The sequence below is a fragment of the Larimichthys crocea genome, chromosome X (assembly GCF_000972845.2).
Source record: "Larimichthys crocea isolate SSNF chromosome X, L_crocea_2.0, whole genome shotgun sequence".
Classification (NCBI taxonomy): domain Eukaryota; kingdom Metazoa; phylum Chordata; class Actinopteri; family Sciaenidae; genus Larimichthys; species Larimichthys crocea.
This window is the reverse complement of record NC_040020.1, coordinates 27085576-27104562: the sequence shown is the minus strand read 5'-3', so window position 1 is coordinate 27104562 and position 18987 is coordinate 27085576. Positions and strand designations below refer to the sequence as shown.

At 37.8% G+C, this 18987-nt stretch overlaps 1 long non-coding RNA gene across 1 annotated transcript; it reads right to left on the bottom strand.

Moving 5' to 3' along the window:
- Positions 1-242: 242 nt before the first annotated feature.
- Positions 243-2315, bottom strand: LOC113746553 (uncharacterized). Its single transcript, XR_003462953.1, has 3 exons — positions 2219-2315; positions 987-1136; positions 243-406 (listed from the first exon to the last, which is right to left on the bottom strand). It is a non-coding gene; the product is annotated as an uncharacterized LOC113746553 (long non-coding RNA).
- Positions 2316-18987: the final 16672 nt, after the last annotated feature.

The window sequence follows — 18987 nt, the reverse complement described above, 5'->3', positions numbered from 1 at the left end:
GTGGACCCAGTGGGGTTTGAAACATTGACGAGAATAGCCTGGTGGAATTTGGGGGTTAGAGCTTGGATCAGCATAAATCTCTAATTAATTCTTAATTCTTGAGTAGAAAAGAAAAAACACCTGCATTAGGATATATGGTTATTTGACAAGGGTATGTGTACACTAATATGTAAGGAGAGAAGTTTCTCCCAAGATGCATTTTGGAAAGAAACATACAACCACGGAGTTTAAAAGTGGGCAGATGTAAATTGATTTTATAATCTCCATCTTAAATGAATTAAAGTTGAGATTGTTAATCAAATTGTGTGTAACAGTTGCACCATGGTACTTCTGACTGGCTTCTTCTCCATTTCATTGGTGGATGAGGATCATGGAGTATTTAGATTACTGTGGAGCACTTCTCTCCCTGTTAAAAAAGACAAAGCTCAACATCATGTCATATTTTGCTTGGTGATGAATGATAAACTTCTGTATTTAATCTGCACAGAATGTTAAGATTTCTCTGAGAATGATATTTTATATTTTTCTTTTTTTCTTCTACAAAGTTTGCCGTGTTGAACGGCTATCTCTACAGTAACCCAGAATGGACAAATTAAACATTGCTACAGTGTTTCACAGCCATTGTAGTTTCTCACGCTAGGAAGGACTTAGTGAAACGAGAGGGTTGCAATTCGCAACTAGATACCAATAAATCCTACACACTGATCCTTTAAGACCTGTATCAGTTCAGAGCTGTCTCATTGTCGCGGCTTGATTACATTTTTTTTTATCTCACCTGTTGTATAGAAAATTACTAAATGAAAATATAATGAAAATATATGCACATTACTAATCTATTGTACATTCACTTAGGAGATGTAATCCTGCTTTCTCTCTTGTCATTCCCTGCTGGTGCACTTAACATACTATGCTGTCATGAACTGACCAAGCATCTTTTGTAAATCCCTGCAATAAATTCCATTCTAATTCATATTGGACATGGATACTTGAGAATCGCTGTGGGTGTTGCAGTTGACAATGCAGGGCTGTCGTCTGGCACACTTGTCCCGGTAATGTCTGTGGCTGTCATCCCGAGGATTAGAGGATGAATAGAATGATGAAGGATACATGCTGTTTCCCAGATTAGGATTGACCTGCTTTAAAACATAATGGTGATTTCTTCTTATCCGATTACAGCCACCAACTGACCTAAATTATTTAGCTCTGTCTGCAATACATTTTTGAAAATATCTGCAACAGTAGCATGAGAAACAATTAGATTTTCATTCATCTAAGAAGCCTTTGTTTCGTTCAACTCAGGATCTAAATCTGAACCTTTTTATCAAGAGCTTGTAGGCTGCATTTGTTCTGCACGTGTTGAATTGTGAGCTGTTTGTTCGGCTGCCCGTCTGTCACAAAGAACATCTGAACCACACAAATCAAATCCTCAGACTGACTTCAGTGATGTTTGGATCCCTTTTATCTACCCTTTTCCTCAGTAAATACTAGTTCCACTGTTTCTGTGCTGTTCCTACTGTATATTAGACTTAAATATTTCATAATCTGCTTTATAGAAGAGGCAAACATTGTACTACCAGAAATAGTTTTACAGTATTACTATATGTTTTAGTATTAGTGTGATTTATAGTGTATGTTCTAAATAACAACAGCCTAGAAATACAGCTGAGATCGGTATAATTGAATTTTTCTAAATGTCTAAAAAAAAAGAAGTCATAACCATCTGTGTGAGAATAGACATAATTTTCAGTTGTGTTTCAAGGCAATGCATGAATTGCAGGCAATTAGCAACTCATGACACTATAGTATTCTCATAACAATAAACCATCTGCACCACCTGTTAGTCAATATCTAGCTCAAATTAATAATTTCCCAGCACTGGCCAGATAAAAGTGGCTGGTAATCTCATCTCCTGTCCTCTGCCGGACAAATTTGAGTGTTCAAACTACTAATGTCCAAAACAAAAGTCCAGCCATGACCACAGGTCACACAAAGTCATACAATGTTCCCACGCTTCTTGTGATCATTTGGGATTTCAGATAGCTCCCAGTTCTTCATGCTGTATTCCCCCTAAAACCACCATTTGCTTGGCTGATGCACACTATAGGCTACATTCTTGTCTTGTCACTATGCACTGTCTGTGTTATTTGCAATACATCCCACAGAAGAACCCCAAAACATTGCTTCGAGCAATTTCTTCAAAAAGTTACATTTAAATTACCTGAATCCAAAACGAAACCAGATACTTTGTCCTGACCTGCTTGGTTTGGGTCATGTAGCAAAACTCTAGACTGGAGAGGAGTGTACAGTATGGCTTGTGTGGGCTGTGTAATTTCTATGGAGACCAAAAAACAAAAAACAACAAAAAAAAAAGTGTTTGTGCTGCATAGGGATACACACAACTTATATCCTTCTTACTGTAGTGGAAGTTTGACCAATGCACTGAATTATAAAAAGTTCCTGAAAACGTATTTTCTCACTAAGTTTCTCTTCTATTGATTCTACACAAGACACTGTGCTTTCTGCCAGCGTTTCTTATTTATTTATTAAATGATTTTGTTTTTTTTATCTATCCTCGTACAGAGCAGGACTTGGGTGAAAAAGTTGATGACATGTATTTCTTTGTACCAATCAGGATTTAGTAACATTTGAATCGAAATTTATGGGCTTGTTTGCTGATGCTCACAGGCCATTGCCAATGAAATGACACCCACACAGAAGAAGAAGGCGAATTTTCGGAATTTTTGAGTGTCAAACTATTAATTAACATTAACTAACAATGTTTTTCTAAATTAAAATTTTAACTACTGCACATTATATAATTAATATTAATGTTATATAAAGAAATACTACCATGTTGGGATTTTAGATACCACTATGAGGCACCATTGTTTGCACTATAGCCCCAGTATGTATTCTTTGCACAACTTACTACTAGACTATGAGACTACAGAGTAGCAGAAGTCCATTCCACTCATCTGATGAACATGTTAACAGATAAAGGACAAGAAAAAGAGTTATGAAGTTGCCATAATCCATAACAAATGTTTTGTTCAAAATGTACCACCAAGTCACACCCATCCAGATTGCCTCTAAATTTATGTTTGCAAGAAAATCTGCATACATTATTCAGCATTTAATATCTGACCTATGTTCATTGATGTTACATTTTAAAGAGATGTGTGTCAGCCCAAAACAAAAGGGGTGGTTTTGGTGAGCATCTGTTAATAGAACAAAAAAGATAGGATGGCCAGACACTATTCATTACACTTGGAATGATTAGAATAGTAGTTAAAGCAATTGGATGATAGTAGCTTGCAATTTGCACCCCTGCATTTATGTGCTCATGTTTGTAAGCAGTCATTAAAGGCGACGGCATAGCGCAGCACACAAAGGGTGCCAAGAGTTAATGCAAATGTGCTGAGCAGACACTGTGTGCATCCAGTGTAACTTTATGGTTGGAGCCTTGATCACTGAGCCACACCTCCTGCCTGGGTATATGTCATTACATGATAAATGGAAGAAAGAAGAGAGGGGGCGAAAAAAAAGTGTGTGAAAACCATTTTAGAATGGATTACCTCCTCCTGGGACGGTCCGGTAATTTAATTTTTACAGCACCAAATGTTAATCCTGTCTGAATCAGAGAGGTCTGTTGCCTCTACCAAAGAGAACATGTCAGACATGGTGTTGAGGTTTTCCCGTACTAAATGGTGATCTGATACCAGACCTAACTGGCTATCTAAAAGTAGTCAGCACTATGAAGAACTGAACTGCTATCATGATGGTTAGATCTGTATTTAGAAATTGCCTCACGTCTTCAGCCCTGTAAGCAGCTCTGTGAGCCTGTACTGTTATAGGCGCATACATTAGCATTCTAGTCATAATGACTATGCCAACATATCGATGTATGCATCGTTTACTATGTACACAGTCTTAGTTTAGCATGCTACCATTCTAATATTTGTTAATTAGCACTGCAGACTGATGGGGATGTCATTCGCAGGTATTTAGTGTCAGAAGATCAAGTCATTACTATTCATCTTGTGGGGAACATGGATGTCCAAAGTGGACCACAGCGATGGATGGACAAACAGACTGAAATTGCCATCTAGAGAGCCACATAAACATTTACCAAAGCACCAAAATTAGTGGTTTCAGAGCTAGCTGCCATCCAGCATGAAGTTGTGTAAAAAATGAAACCTTTAAAACTAATATGACATTTCAACTAAATAAAAACACGTTTTCTTTGGTATTTGTAAGAAGCATTTTGCAGAATAATTCAAGTATTAATAGTTCTCCAGCTTCTCAATTGGGCACATTCAATTAGCAATAACGTCAACCTTAGTATCACCATAGCAACTGCACAAGTCACCATGGAGATTTAGATACAATTTGTAATTCTGATTTCTGCTGGAGCCACTGTTTGTCAAACTATGTGATTATGTGAAGATGAGTGTATAAGTACTACATACATTCAGATCTATGCTTTTTTTTTTTTTTAGCTGTTGGATTGTATCACCGATATAAAACAGTGGCTGGCACAGAACTGCATCCGAATGCATTTTGTTTGGTTCACCATTTATGTCAATTGTTTTCACCACAAACTCCGGCACTCTGGCCCCTCTGTTTAAAACACATGTCAAAAACCTTGGGGTAACATTTGACAATAGGCAAAAATTCAACAAACAGATTAGCTCTGTTGTCAGCACAAGCTTTTTGCAGCTCCGTCTATTGGCAAAAGTAAAGTCTTTTCTCAGTCGGCAGGATCGTGAGAGGGCAATCCATGCTTTTATTAGCTCCAGACTGGACTACTGCAACACCCTTTATGTTGGATTCAGTCAGTCCTCTATTGTTCGTCTCCAACTTGTGCAGAACGCCGCTGCCCGATTTTTAGTGGGCACGTCCACACGTACATATTACCCCTGTGCTGGAGTCACTCCACTGGCTCCCAATCCATTTTAGAATTGATTTTTAACTTATGTTGTTTGTTTTTAACACCATTAATGGCTTGGCCCCACCTACTTGGCAGAAATTTTAACTTTTTTGCAATTGTGGCTTGTGACTTTCCTTCAGGTGTACTCACTGCTTCTTATGTATTTCTGGAAGGTTTTTAACAGTACAGCACTTTTAATTTTAATTGTATTTTAATTTAATTGTATTTATCTTTGTACCTGTTATATATTGTTTTTACGGCTTTGTTGTAAAGCACTTTGGGTACCGTCTGGCTATTGTAAAGGGCTATATAAACTTGATTGATTGGTATATAATGGCTGAAGTTATAAGTGATGTGATGAATTTCAAGGCCGAAGATCTCACTGACATGGTTTGGCAAATTCAACAGTGAATTTTGCAGAGGATGTAGGAACAACCCTATTTATGACTACCATTAGACCCAACCGGGATTGCCCAGACTAAAGAACTGTACCTGAACATGCATTAACTGTAATTTAAATTAGAATATACATTGTAGCATTGATCTGCAGTCTAATCATCCACTTAAAAGCATGAACAAATGTTGATAATTTCCCTCTGCGGATACTAATGAGACCCCAGCTGAGCACTGCTGTGTTGTAGTTTTCCCCAGAGAACAAGAGGTTCACCTCTATGCAGCTGAAAGGAATGCTTTGGCTGTTATCTTTGTATATGCATATGTTGAACAGAGTATCTGTACAGGGTCCCAGAGAGGGCAATATTTATTGGTTCAAATTTGGCTAGGAGACTTCAGTGCTAAGAAAAATGGGCTGCCTGATCTGAATCTATATGGCATCTTGTTGTTGGAAATCCTTGTCAGTAACTGATTGTCCAAAATAAACATTATGTTTTAGCAGGTAGTCTAAAAGCCTAACTCATACCAGAACATCAGGAGATTATCATGTTGTATGTTTGTAGTCATATTATCTTTTCTGGTACTTCCAGAAGCAAAGTGGTTATTTAGAATTTTGTTACAGTATGTGATTTTAAATAAATAACTCACAGTACTGTAATACTTACTTAATTTAATACTTAATGAATTTGCCAAATGTATATGAGCTGTCAGATATTTCTTGAAGTAGGCATTTGCAAGTGCAGATATCTGAAGTTTCTAAGAAGCTAAGTAAATGCTGATACCTTAAATAGCATAGATATGCATATGTATGTCAAGTATAGTGCAGACACTCCAGATAGACACTGAAAGTACTGTTTCTTGAGGGTATTGGTAGAAATCCAGCTACACACACACACACACACCTTAGGAATTCTTTAATCCTATGATATGGAGGGGAGGATTTAAGCAATAAGAATCCTAAAAATAACACCAAAGTGCAAATATATAGGGCACTGATATGATACACTATTACCTCATAGTCATCTAAGGTGACAGGTTTTATTCTAAAGTAACTTCTGCCAGTCTTATCTCAAAAGCACCACCACACACATACCTTTTATAAGCATTCATGTCACACTAAGCTATAGATAAATGACACCATTAATAAATCCAGTGCGGCATATCTCTCAGACCTGGTGAGAAATGGTCGAGGGATAATTGTTATCCATTACATGTACACTGGTTTTAGTGAAGAGCCAGGTTGGGTTATTTTTCAGATGGATAATTGGAGTCTCCTTTCTTACTTTCAGAGTTCACTCTGAGTCACCTGCATGGGTGAACAGCTGATAAGCGACTCAAACACTATCTCTCTAGCTGCGTGATAATTGAGCTGCCAACAGACATCCAACCCACCGGTGGTTACTTGTGTGACAGTCCAACTCCGTATCTGCACTGGGTCTCAGATGTGGAGGTCATAACATGAAAATCAAATGGAGGCAACTGGAATCCTTCAGGTCTACTGTATGTGTAAAATCTTTGCTTCTATCACACTTCAGTTGTTGGTGACATAAAAAATGATTGTGAGTATAAGTAAATATCATGTGGTCTTCCACCTTTTGGGAGCATTAAGCTAATGTGACTAACTGCTGCCAGTACAATCAAATAGCTGGCATGACTGTCTGGTATGCTCAAAGTAAATCAATGTACCACATCTCTTTTGCTGAAGAGTATTTTCTTCTTATGCCTTAACTTAGATTTTTCAGTGTGTTGTGGACTACTCAGTTCCTACCAAGAAAAAAAAAATATTGTTAGAAATGCTCTAAATAAAATGATGATTGTAGATTGTTGCTATGGTGTGCTGCACGTCACAGTTGTAGTAAGATTAGTGCTAAAAGTAGCAAAACAACAGCAGTAGTACTAGAACATACACCATTCACCTTTCATCCATGTCTTTTTCAGTTCTACATCCGATGGAACAGATACGCTTCCAATATAACCAATGCAGCTGTCTGCATATTACGGCTCACACTTCATATCAAATGTACATGTAAGTATATGATTGTATGTTGAGCTGTGAGCGCTGTCAAAATGCTTTAGATTGCATAGCATTTCTGTGGCTGAAATGATCCAGTGACACTGACTGAGGACTGCAGCTGCTGCTGTTTTATGCTGCACAGCCAGCGTGGGCATGATGTGCATAGCAGCAATGGCAGAGATCCACTGGGAGAGATGAAGAGCTGTATGTGCATCTGTGCATGTCCATGTGAAAAAAAACTGCTGACTCACAGCCAGTTTAAACCAGTTAGTTCAGAGTGAAGGAACCAAAGTTTTACCCCTCAAACTAACAACAGTCATAACTCAGAAAAATGACAGTTTTCATCTGGATTTGAACTCTGTGAGTGACAGACAGTGACAGGTAAGCATGTTACTATAAACTACAGCATCTGGACACAGTTTATATACTACAATATGAATGCTCTCAATAAAGGATTTTAAATTCAGTTCAGTTTTAATGGGAGAGGATGCTACAATGAGACTCACTCCTTGCATGATCATATTGCACACAAAGTATCAAAACTGCTGAAGAGAGCTTAACATTTCCAATTAAAGGAGCCATAGTGCAGGTTATTTCTGGTCGAGGAAGCTACATCAGGACTTGATATCATTAAGTCTGGATTACCAAGCAGGAAGCTCCAGACCTACTGTGTATCAACTGATTACTAATGACAACTAAAGCACATATCAGCTGTCATGATTTGTGCCTTAAGCTGGATGGGCTTTGCCACATTACCAGATCTTGAAGGGCCACTGTGTGAAAATCTAGTTTTAAGATCTCCATTATTTCAGTTTCTGATTGTATGTTTAATAAAGAATATTGACTGACAAGGTGTCTATTTTATTTGTAGACGACAGGGAGGCATGACCATCTGACATGCAGTGAGGGGTCTATTAATTCCTTATAAGGAACACCTCAAAGGGTCTAAGAAAAAAATAAGACTTGACTAATACCTTTGGCTAATACCTGGAACAATGATTACCATCCCAAAAAGTTCATGCAATGGAAACATTGTTCACTACCTTAGATAGGACTTGGTAGCAGAAGATATTTCAGCTCTGTTCGGCATGTAGAGTCCACTGATGCAAACGCAGTTAGACAGAAATCATGCTAGGAATAGTCAAAGTCAATAAAATTGCGTATGGTTGTAGTTATAATTTCTATATATTTTGACAGTATTACACAACAAAACTGTCTGGCTAGCCAGCCATGTCATTGTCTTCAAATCAATCCAGGTTCTCTGGATATCAAGTCACAAGTTAAATAGTGAATGGAGATGGTTGCTCAGAGGGTTAGTGTAGTTGCTGCTGAGTCTTAGAGTTGCCATCCTGTAGCGTCCGAGAATGAGGCAATGAAGGACTACACTCGGTGTTATAAATAAGATATTCAGATTTTTCATGCCATCTATTTCAGCGCATTAATTTAGCAGACAGTTTCAGTGGAACTACTTAGTAGGTGTCCTATATCCGGAAATAATGGACACCCTGCAGCCAATCAGAATCAAGTATTCACCCAGACTTCTTTTAAATTAATGTGTTTTACCACACAGCAGAACTTGGGTCAATTAGTATTCTTTCACAGAAAAACCATTTACAAAAAAACAGGAGGAATGGGTGGTTAATGGGGGTCCAACAACTCATTTTTGCATCAGGGCCCCCAAGCAAGGGAACAAGTTTTGAAGTAAATGAGCTTTTTCTGAAAGCACGCCAATCTTCATTTATAAAATGACACCAAAAAATGTTGGAGGACCTGTGGGACCAAAAGAAAAGGACGATTGTTTACACAAATGTAATCAGCATGTGTTCCCCGACAAGCAAATTGTGTTGTGAAAAAGTAATTCAAGATTTTGATTTAGCCCATGGCACCTGCATATTTTCAGCCACTTTTAGTGTATACAAGTTTTCCTACAAACGCTCAGAACTAGCTGGTAGATGGTTGACAGGCATGTCTATTTATATAAAATGTTTATACAAAGATATAGTATATTCATGGACAGGAAAATGTTTGACATTTACATTCTCCTCACTTATTAACCTTGCTTGAAATATGTCAGATAAAAGCCTTCTTTGTAGAGTAAAGATTTCAAAGAGCTGGCCATTGTAAATCACGTTCAACTAAGCAATGCCCCTGAATACTCTGAGGTGTTTAAAACTGCTTCAGAACTGTTTAAACTAGGACTCTACAAGCATACTGAATAGCTCAAGAAGGATGGGTTTGGGAGATATATATTCAGTGGGTAAACACAGTTAAATCATAAAGCCGTGGTGGGCAATTTCTGTGAAGCAAATGAAGGTGTGATTAATTCAAGTATCCTGGTTCCTGCTCTTGTGTGATTACCAGTGGGCCATGAATCATCCACTGTACCATCCTGCACCTCAGCCTCATCCAACTGAATTACAGAAGGGGAAATTTTTTAATTAACTGTGGGTTAATTGCTCCAGCAGTTGATGCTAGGAGAAGGATGTGCATCATGTGGTAGTACATTTTCTTTTAACTTTAGAAGGGCTTCAGCTCACCAGCTTTGCTGATGTAACATTCAGAGTGCAGAACTTGCTTTTAAAGTTTAAGGACAACCTGGAAATCATTTAATATAATTGTGGAGTGCGTCTGGTTTCAGTTTTATCCTGGAAAAACAGATGAGGGAAATGGTGTTTTTGCTTTTTATTTTTATTGACAGTATTACTCTACACTCGGATAGGTAACTTGACTGTGCCAGAGGGTTTGTTACATAGATGATTGAACTGCCACACACACACACACACATACCTCATGTTATATCACACCTGAGGGAAATGCATTCAATAAATTTGCCAGGACCATAGACAGTATAAATAATGATAATCACAGATTTCTGGAGAGGCGTGTGGGCTGAATGACACCTGGGTGCTCAAACAAGCCACCTGTGACAGCACCTACCTGTCAATCAAAGCATCCATGCTGTTGTGTATAATTTGAAGCCTATTTTTCCTTATTCCTGTGTTTTATTTAATCTCTTCGTAAAGCACTTTGGTCAAGATTTTTAAGTGTGCTCTATGAATAAACTTGACATATGTTGACCTCATCTTATGTTAACTTTGGATAAATTCAAATTTCAAATTGTGTTTGTTTTCAAAAAGGAAAGAAAAGCCCTATTTGTGTAACTGGAAAGACTTCATAGAGAGATGTGCCATGGCTCTGTGTGAGCTGATGTTGAGATCTGGGCAGCCGAAGATAACAAACAACAACTGGCAATCTGGCTCTTGCTTTCTCTGTATGATTTCACTGGACTGACGCATACTGCAGCTCTAACAGCAAATCAGTAGACACAGGGTATATTTTACATTTTACTGTAAATGAATATCTAATGAAACTATACATGCAATGATGCATTTTTTCTTTTTATTTTCATTTCAGAATTGTATTGTATGGCCTGTACAACATGGGAACATAAGTACAACACATTCTATACCACTAACACTATAGAAGGCTTTTCTATCTAAATTCAATCAAAGGCTGTTCCATATCACTTCTGATATGGAAATGCATCATTCTGAGAATGTTTCAGGTGATGAAAACAGAGATATCTCTGTGAGTGAGTGTGTGGGCATGTTCAGGCAGACATTTGAGTGCAGCTCGTAGGCAGCATTACATTTTATGACTGACGAACCTGATAGATTGCCATATATTGGAATTCCGCTGGTCTCCTAACATCCTGTAATAACAAGCACAAAACCCTTCGGAGACAGATGTCTCGTCTTTCTGGTGATTTCAATCTTGTTTCCACCTCTGCCCATCTCCTTTCCAACACTGATGCACACATCACAGCCTCAGCATGGTAAATTAAAAATAACAATACAGTGATTCTGTGTAGCTGTCTCATTATATGCAAAAATTATGTCTCAACCCAATCCATTATGGGTCTAATTTACCTTTGTCTATGTGGTTCTTGAGTTGCAGAGGAAAGGCAAACAAATGTGCTTAAGGGACTTTAGTTCTTGATTAAATTTCTGTTTAGTTTTTTGGAGTGAGCACCTTGAGTCCAACAAATATACTCTGGTCGAAATAATTTAAACAGGCTATGAATACAACACAACTTTTGTGCATTATCCAGTGCACTGTGACTTTTAGTTTAAATGCATTGGTTCAATTCAAGCTGCTTATTTATAATCTTGGGCTGCTTTAACTTGTTTTGCTTTGCACTCCAGTCAATTATCTCCTTCTTGCGGGACGCAGTCATCAATAGAAGAATACATTTAAATGGCTTACCAATATAATTTAGAAGTAAGCCATTTACAGTTATTATTATCAACTAGTACAAGACATGCTCATCATTAGAGAATGCTGTCACAGTTCATCAATTCCAGAAATATTTCATTCATGGTGGATTGATTGTATTTTCATATAACCAGATGCTCAGATTTAAAGCTGAGCAGTGCATCATAACTTACTGGCTGTATAGACTTACAATACGCCACGCACTGGTGTCCCAAAGGTTATGCATTGCCATGGCACAGATGGTATTCTCATCTCAAATACGAATGCATTAACATTCTTCTGTTTTCACCTACACTGCTGGGAAAGATAAGGTCCTGTGTTTGCACACTGAATACTGAATACATTTAGAGCAAATGCACTGCGGTGCAATGCAATGAGAGCATACGAATTCTGTTCAAGTGCAGTAGCATGTTCATGCAATCATACAACACATTAATAGTTTTTCTAGTAACATTCTTTGTGTATTAAGGTATACACAAAAGAAAATGTTAGCAGAGAATACTGCCATTGTCATTGTTGTTACTAGTTTGCTGTATTCTGGAGTGAAGTTTTCATATTCTTCTGCAGTTCATGGGTCGTGTGAATGAAAGTGTGAATGGCTGTCTGATTATGTGTTTTAGACATGATAGACTGGTGATCTCTCACTTGCTGTAATGTGTACTCTAACAGGCCCCAGCCCTGTGTGACCCTGAACAGGACAGGCAGACAAATCATGGACGGATGAATGATTTAGAAACAGCTAAATATCTGAAATGGCATAATGAGTCTTATATAGGTAATAATTTCACCTGCCTGTAGACTGCCACTGGTGAAGTAAATCAAGGTGGAATGAGTGATGTTGTCGTGCATTCACTTAATAGCACTGTCTTTGACAGTTGACATTATCAGCAGCAAATTAAACTGAGGTTTAATGTTTCCCTTCATGGAAAGCTGAACACCCCATCATATAATAGGTTATAAGAAAGCACATGACTGTGCTAAACGTGCTCTATAAATAAACTTGACTTGGCTCAAGTTGAGCTACAACAACAATTTGGAACCTGGCTTTTCCTCACTGAATAATTTAACTAGTCTCATTTAATGAAATGGGTTATAAATGTGGTGAAAACTGCATTTTTCTAACATCCAAATGTCCAAATTGTGGTATCCATCTGTTACAGTAATGTGGCATTCGTCAGCTGCTCAGAGCAGCTGCAAATTGACTAATAAACATCTCACTTATGTAGTCCCAAAACTTTACGTAAAAGGCTATCAGAAAAAGTTGAAAATATAAAAGGATACATCAATAAATAACATTTTTAAGCGTATTTCCATTCTGCACAGGGGGACTATTGTAATGTTTTAGATTCATTATATTCAGATCTCACTTATTTCACCTGGCTGTTACACAAGGTACAGTATGTCTTCATTTTGTACATCATTTCCACTACAAACCACCTGCTGACAAGAAAGAGGTGTGTCAAAGGCTATAACGAATCCCTCTAAAACTCATTACAGGAGATTCTATTGAGAACTGTCTTGATGAGGAACTGACAGGAATTTCATTAACATCAGTTCTCTTTGACACTGACTTACTGGAATATAAAATTGTCAGTGAGTCTTTAGGTGTGTGTGCCATCATGAGGGCTGAGTAGGGAGGATGGAGTGGATGATAACCAATTAAATAGAGAAATTGGTGGTGAATGTGGATGAACTGATGTAATTCTGGTGAAATATTGTAGTGATACTAAAATATTCCAGCAAGCAGAAGATACAATAACCAGAAGTAGAGCAATATCTGCCCAGTTTGCGAAACAGACGTCCAGACAATTAAATCACTTTCCAAACCAATTACAGATAGTGACACTGATGGAAGTATGTGGGTGTACAGACTCTGGCTACTATTGTGACTGTATACACAAGGTACACGATAACTGGCTGCTGACATATATATGGTTAGATATATCTAGATTTTCATGAACAGAACAGAACAGGAGTAGACCTGAAAAGAATTCAAGTGGAGTGGAACAGAAAAGTCCAACACAGTCCAAATCCAACTGCACAGGTTTCACAAAAATAAATAACTGACTATAAAATGAGCATGTACATTTTTTTCAGATCATGTTTAGAACCACACTCCACAACAGATCCAACAGATCGACAGAAATAGTGATTTAAAATAATGATTATTTGAATGCAGCAAAAAGTTTTTCTGCCACAAATAGCACTGTAAAATGAGTCATGTATTATTTACAATGTAGTACTGTGCATTGGTGAAAGAATATTTAAAAATCAATGTTATATATTACATTCAAGGAATAAATTAGGTTTTGGCATTAAAGAGTTTCAAATATTCATGGCTACCAGAACTTAAATCCTACTGACTTGTGATTCTGTGACTTTCCCTCTTGCACCACCATTATGTCGACTTTTTAAAAATTTTTCTATATGTCTAATAGAAACGATTCCCAGAAAAGTAATGCACATGCATTCATGGTCCCGGATAAATCTGTGTTTATTTTCTCGGCATATTTAGCAACTTTTAATATCTCATTAACAGCTCTTTGTTTTTTAAAAACAAAGTGACAAATAGTGACTTATTGGGCAGATCATAAAAAACACTGAATGTATTCTGTGACTCTTTGGACTGACTATGATCAGGTGAAAGCAGCAACACATTCAGTTAATCAATCAATTTTCATTTATACAGTAAAGGATTTCTACGTTTGGATAGGTTGGCTCAACATTTTGTACATTCATAGTTCCCAGAAGACGTATCCTAATCCTACTGGTAATCCACAGATTTTCCTCTAGCACCACCATGAGGTCGACATTTTGAGCAAAATTTCTGGAATGCTGTTGGATAACCATTTAACAATGGTTCAAACCAGTCATGTTACCCAGAGGAAGAATTGTAATAACTTTGGTGATTCCTGAAAAGCTAGTGACATTTCCATCATCCTAACATACACTTTATGCTAAGTGGCAAATATTAGCATGCTAACACACTTAATTAAAATGGGTACCAAGGCTAACATAATCATCGTGAGCATGTTAACATGCTGAAATGAGCCTTTAGCTCAAAGCAATGATGTACAGGCTCACCTTAGTCTTGTTACTACGTGTTTGGTCCACTTTAAAATGCCCATGTTTGTGTTCACGGCTTTGATGGGACTTGTCCCAGAGCCAGCCAGTGCTTTCTATTCTGCCACAAATGATCAGTCAACTCCCTCTTCTAGCTCATGCCTGTAATGACCATCCTCAATCCCATTAGAACATCAGTCAGTCTCTATCTTGAGTCACAGAATGAGAAGCTTCCCCTTCAAGGAGAACCTCACATTGACCCATTTTAATGGAATAATTTCCAATCTCTGCCTCTGTTTGGTCTTTATGAAAAATACCTTTTATCTCTTTTCATTTATTTCTTTATTTCCTGTCTTGTCTTTTATCCTCCTAATGTTAGAGTTAAATAATGGACCAACAAAGATGAGATGGTGGTTGAAAACAGTACGTAGGCACACGAGAGCATATGGGTATACCAAGAGGAAGAGGTGAGTGGGGTGGTTACGCTTGCCAGAGAAGGCCAGGACCTCAACCTTCTGCTACTGTTTCTCCAGCAAGCCCAAGCATGAAGACTGATTTGCCATTTTAGTTGAACAATCAAGGTTCGCAAGTAATGTCTTCTTCGGAGTAGATAAAAATCAAAGAATGATAACAAGGGTGGGAATCAGAAATGCTCTACAATCAACATCAAAGCCATCTTCTTTTTTCCATTTATCTTGATGCTCCTCACCACACTCCCCAAACGGTTATCAAGTCCAGCCAATGAATGGAAAGCATCTGAAGTAAGTGTGAGCAGTGGTGATAAAGTGAGCTCTCTACACTTCATTGGGTTTAATGCAAAATGTATGGAAAATGTATTCTTCATACGCTAAAGACCCAATCTGTCTTACCTTTGCTTTATATTATGTTCATGAGAAACACAGCTTACCTTACACTGTGATAAATGCTGTTTGACTGTCAAGAACATTAAATTCTTATCTTTAATTGAAATATCTATTTCTAAATATACTAGTCTCTATGGGTGTTTCTCTTAAAGGATATCAGCTTTGATCAGCTTTGTCAACCATACAACTGATGCACCATATTGGACAATGAAAGTATTCTGCTGACACTTCTGCTGGCCAGTGTTATTGTCACCTGTGCTGACAGTTTAGACAGGAGCCCAGTAAGTGAAGACAGGAAGGACTTGTAAGGTATTGGCATTTTATCGCTGAACAACAACAGCTGGCTCCATGTTTCTTTGAAGTCTGACAGTCATTGAGACTTTCACCTCAGAGCAGTGAGAGCTAAAATACAGGTTTGTCCATTCCAGAAATAACAACATTAAACACCAAAATTTTGCTATTTGGTAAATTATTTAATAGATATTATTTTTGTGGAGTAATTTGTTCGTTCTGTGAACAAAATAAGTATTGTCTTGCATTGCCATTCAACAGCAGCATGAATTACTATAGTAAATAAAAACAAAATAAAACATAATGGATGAGAATATTAGTTGATGCTGGTGCAATTCGTATCATGCAAGAATATCTCAAATGTTGTTCACACCAGCCCTGTAGAATAACATGATATCACAAATGCTACCTTTTGTCCATTAATCTCACTTACAGATCTACCAGCAAACACATTTCATGGATGAATGCTTTGCGCAGCAGCTCCTGTCAGATTTCTGCTACTGGGGCATAGATACCTGACTCAGTAGATAGTCATGGACTCTAATCTACCAACTGAACCAGAAACCATAAGCCATGTTTTGCCCTCATGTAACTGTAGAAAACTTTGTAATACTTCCAGGAAATGCAATGATAAAATTGTTGGCAGGATTCACATCATCATATAAAGCAGAAATGTAAAGTTGCGTGTGATCTGCCAAACCAAATGGAAATGTATGTTTACAAAAAAGTGAACTTAGTGGCGTTATCTCTGAACAGAACTCTGACTGTGTTCACCATTAAAAAAACAAATGAAAAAACAGAAGGGCTTGCTGAAAAGCAATTGTCTAACTTTGGGGGAATGTTGTGAATATGGAACGCTAATAAACTACGTTATACCCCTCTCTTTCTGTCCATTACATAGAGAATATTTCGAGATAGGCTTTTTCAACCGACTTGTATTTCCATATATATCATTTCCATGGCCACATTGTTGTCTAAACAGAGAGTAATATAAAAGGTAAAGTGTGGGTGGGATTCATAATGGCCCAAACAAATCAGCTCTCCTCATCCTCTTTTAAAGCAGCAATCATTTTCCTGATGGGCCTGAAGGAGAACCCAGGCCACCTTCTCCAAAGAGAAAATTGTTATTCAAAAAGCACAGAGCCCCATTACACAAACACACAGCGTCTCAAATATGAAAACACAGCAACTCAAATAATAAAAGCAGTCCAAATGATGTCCAAAGGCACATGATGTCCACCTTAAAAAAAAAAGAAAGAAGCTGAGACACTGAAATTCCCTTTGTTTTATTCACTGTGTGTCAAGGGGCAGACAAGCATATTTTGGATGACAATAGTAGGTTATAGCTACAGCTTAAAGAGGTCTGTGTGTGTGCCTCCACCACCTTTAACCACTAAAACTGCATTTGCGTTTGCCATCAGGGTGGTCTAAAGAGTCCAAATGAAAGCATGATTTCATACCACAATTGCACTGTGTTACCTTACCTGCATATACAAAAACTCAGACGTCCTACTCCACCAACATTGGTGCAAGGGAGTTCCTTTGTAGCCATAAAATTACAAAACAAGCACATAAAAAAAGATTTGCGCAAGACTACATTAGTGTCCTCTGCCAATGTATCGGGCTCCAAAGTTATTCTTTAAAAATCTGAATCTTGAGAAGAACACATAACATAAAAAAACACAAACAAAACAAGGTTTTTGTAAGTGATATGACTTTGATCTCTCTGAAACAGCTTCTTCAACAGCTTTGCCGAAGAACACAAAAATGCAGTGGTGACATCCTGTCAGGAAACAACAACAAATAAACACCCAAAGACAAACATGGATGTGTGGGCTTCTCTAGTGGCTTTGTACGAGAGCTACAATAGAGGTATGAGCTGACATTCTTACAGTGTTTCTCTTTGGGGAATCAGCTAATGAATCCCTCCATAACTCTACAATGTGGAGTTGAAGCCATTGTGTATAGCATCATAAAAGCTCGCTGAAAAGACAGAGCAGGTTAGAGCCGAATCAATCGGCGCGCGCAAAGACACGCGCGCACGCACACACATAGTGAAACTCTTAACAATGCTGTTGTGACAAACTGTGGTTTTTAGTGTAAATACAGTGCAGAAGAGATACCCAGAGGAATAGGCTGAGAGGCTTAAGCATTTTTGTGGAACAAAGATGGTGTAACCAAATAAATGCAGACGTGACAGACACAACAGCCTGTGTACAATATTCTCACTGACAGCAGAAACCTTAGACGATGTCCTTATTTGTCTGTGTATTAATTGTAATTTTATTCAATTTGGCTGCACAGAGTTTTAACAGATGTAAAGATGTTTTCGAGAACTGGACAGAAAATGCATATGCACACGCATATAGTCCACCCACATTGGTGTTTTCACTCATACCTGATTACACCTCAAGAATGCGTGGGTGTGTCCAATCTGTACTTGATTGACAGCTCCTTCATTCTTCTGTTAGTTTTGTTGAACCATTGAGATTTTTTTTTATTTGGTCAAAATTACACAACATCATGAAGCATAAACAAGTCCTGTGTTTGTCAGTGTAATGCTTCAGAGTAATGCCTAGTGTCATACCTGAACTGGTGTATGTGGATTTACCTATGAGATATATCAAACTTGGCATTAAACATGACAATTTGTTGCTATTATTGTTATTCTTTTATAAGTTAAATGATTCCCAGTACAACAAAGTATTCAGAAAGAAAGCACAACGTCATTTCTATTTCCTGCTGAGAGGAGCTTACCTACCACCCCCGATTTTTTCCAAGACAGCTTAAAGGACCATCAAGGTCTCTCTCCCCTCTGTCATGGACATCTCCAACATGCCCTGCCTGCCCAAGGCCAGAAGCATTATAGATGATCCATCACACCCCTCCCATGCACTCTTCTCCCTGCTGCCGTCTGGCAGAAGGTTTCACAGTTTAAGATCCAATACTGCCCAGGATGGGAAAGAGTTCCTTCCCACAGGCAATCAGACTGCTAAACTACAGCAAAACATAGAAAATAGTATTTGGACTGTTAATACGACAAACATAAAACATAAAAATAAACATAGCACCTATGATAAAGGCATTGCATCTTTGCTGCTAATATGATTCTATATCTATCTCTATACTGTGTATAGCCACAGTATATAACCACATGT